The 2517-nt window shown below is 42.4% G+C and overlaps 1 pseudogene; it reads right to left on the bottom strand.

Annotated features, from left to right (window-relative positions):
• Window positions 1-916: 916 nt before the first annotated feature.
• LOC107576668 (putative olfactory receptor 13C6) lies at window positions 917-2012 on the bottom strand (annotated as a pseudogene).
• Between the last annotated feature and the right edge of the window lie 505 nt (window positions 2013-2517).

Below are 2517 nucleotides of genomic sequence, written 5' to 3'. Positions count from 1 at the left end.
CTGCCAAAGGTGGCGTTCCTGGACCACCAAGGTGGACATCGACTGAGCCAGGCACCGCGCCGTGACTTTCACTTTCATCACCTGTAGGGCGAGGTTCATCGCAGTGCGCAGCTTCTGCATCACACCCAGGTCAGAACAACCCTCGTGCAGCTGCTTCAATGCCTTGGCCTGGTAGACTTACAGGAGGGCCATGGTGTGCAGGGCGGAGGCGGCCTGTCCAGCAGCTCTGTAAGCCTTGGCCATTAGAGCGGACGAGAACTCTGGACGGGAGGCTTGGATTACCCCGCCAGGCGGCAGCGCTCTGCGGGCAAAGCTGCATCGCAATAGCACGCTCGACTGGGGGGGATCTCCATGGCAAGGGGGACTCCCCCTCGTTCCATGAAGAGGAGTCTCGATCGCAACATCGCGATGGTCATGTTCTCGCAATGATAACATGAATCATCCATGAGCGCTGCCTCAGCGTGCTCAAAGCCCAGGCACGAGATGCAGCGATCGTGACCATCAGACGGAGCTAGGAAGCGACCGCATCCAGAAACACACAAGTGGAAGGCCATCTTTAAAAAGACGCTGCGTCACTCGTGGAGCTCTTTTAGATATTGCTCTTTTAGAAAAAGTGCTGAAGCGCCCGGGGGAGGTCGCAGCATGACCGCAGTTTGATAAGCTGCTGCATGCCGTCCAAAACACCAAAAGCAGCAGCACTGGACCAGCATCTCCCACTGACGTGCCGTAACACCAACACTGAGAAAAAACTCTGTCTTGCAGACACTCTTGCTCGGTTGAACCCACAAGCTGAAAGGCTCGGCTCCGAAGCAAAAAGCTGAATTTACGACTGCACGCACTCTCCTTATATACCCGCGCATGCGGGGCGAGGTGCGCGACGCAAAGCTCACACGCCAACACTTATTGGCTTGTTTTGTTAACACTCAAAGGTGATTGGACTCTCTAGCGAGATCCCAAATCGTCGGTCACTGCTGACAATAACGTTGAATGTGACTGACTAAAAGGGAAGTTCACTTTTAGTGAAATGTCACAGTGATGCATCATGAGACAAAAAAAGCAGTCAGCACTAAATTAAAATAGTGAATACTACAAGATATTAATTCTTAAACTTTGTAAAATATACAATATTTTTGCCCTTACTGTTCTTAATTCAATACCATATATTATAGGATTGACAACAGGGGGAACAGTCAGGTATATAATAGACAAAAAGGTATATAATTTATGAAACAAGGTTTTTGCTCTTAATTCTGTCTGGGGAGGATCTAAAAAAAAACAGGCTATGTAGTTCAGAAAGGTAATCAAGTGTGGCATGCATGTGCTGAAGAACTTCTCTTGATTTACTTTATATCTTATATCTACAAGCCATAATTATTTTTAAATAAGAAATCAAAACTAAACCAGTAAAGACAGTTATCGAGGCATACATCCACCCATTAAAAATCCCATATGAAATATCTTCTTTGCAACCAAGATTAACCAAGGACAGTTTTTCACAGAAAAGTTTATCTGTCATCTATGCAAATAGGATTTTTCATAGCCACCAAAATGGCAATTATACTTGCAAAACAAGGATATATCCAAATAAAAGTCACTAAGTTCCACAGTAAAATGTGATATAATAACAGGATAATGTAAAGGTTGACATATTGCAATGTACCTATCAATTGCCATGACACTTAAATTTGATAATTCACCAACTGCATAATGACAAGACTTTGTACAATATAGTCCTCAAGTGAAATCCTGTTCGTTTTCATCAGTAAATATACCAAAGCCCGGGGATAAAACCCTGTAGTTCCACACAGATCATTAACACACAGATTACACAAGAAAATGTACATGGGTTCATGCAGGGCTTTTTCAAAAGTAATAATCTTAAGCAAGGTGGCATTTAAAACAATAGTCAGAAGGTAACCTGGAAGCACATAAGTAAAAACTATGATCCTGCTGGTCCAGTCCTACTCATTCAGAGCTGTGACAGTGAAAATATGAGAACAGATGTTTTCCATTTCTTCTCAAAATCTGACTCCAGATCAAACAAGGTCGACACAAACAATGTAGAATTTCTTCTGTGTTCAGTCTTGTGTATCCGTTGAAAGACTTCAGATCATTATAGAGTTATAAGCAGTATGTTGTATTAAAATGGCTTGAAGGGCTGTGCGGTTTGAAGAAGACACCTGAAGAGATCCATCCAGCATTCTGCTCACAGCTGCATGAGGGAGCTTTATATACAGTCAGATACACAACATTGTAATGATCTAAGTCCGTTGATAATTCAGAAATAATTATAGAATGCAAACTTGACCTTTTTTTTGATGACTTTATACTGCTGGAATTCTGAAGCAACTGAAATGGAGGTCCAGCAGAACATTTTTAACTAAAATACACTGAACAAAATTATAAACGCAACACTTTTGTTTTTGCCCCCATTTGTCATGAGCTGAACTCAAAGATCTAAGACTTTTTCTATGTACACAAAAGGCCTATTTCTCTCAAATATTGTTCACAAATCTG

This window comes from Sinocyclocheilus grahami, unplaced genomic scaffold (assembly GCF_001515645.1).
Source record: "Sinocyclocheilus grahami isolate Dianchi unplaced genomic scaffold, SAMN03320097.WGS_v1.1 scaffold4132.1, whole genome shotgun sequence".
Classification (NCBI taxonomy): Eukaryota; Metazoa; Chordata; class Actinopteri; order Cypriniformes; family Cyprinidae; genus Sinocyclocheilus; species Sinocyclocheilus grahami.
Note: the sequence above shows the minus strand (reverse complement) of the source record. Positions and strands in the feature narration are given on the sequence as shown.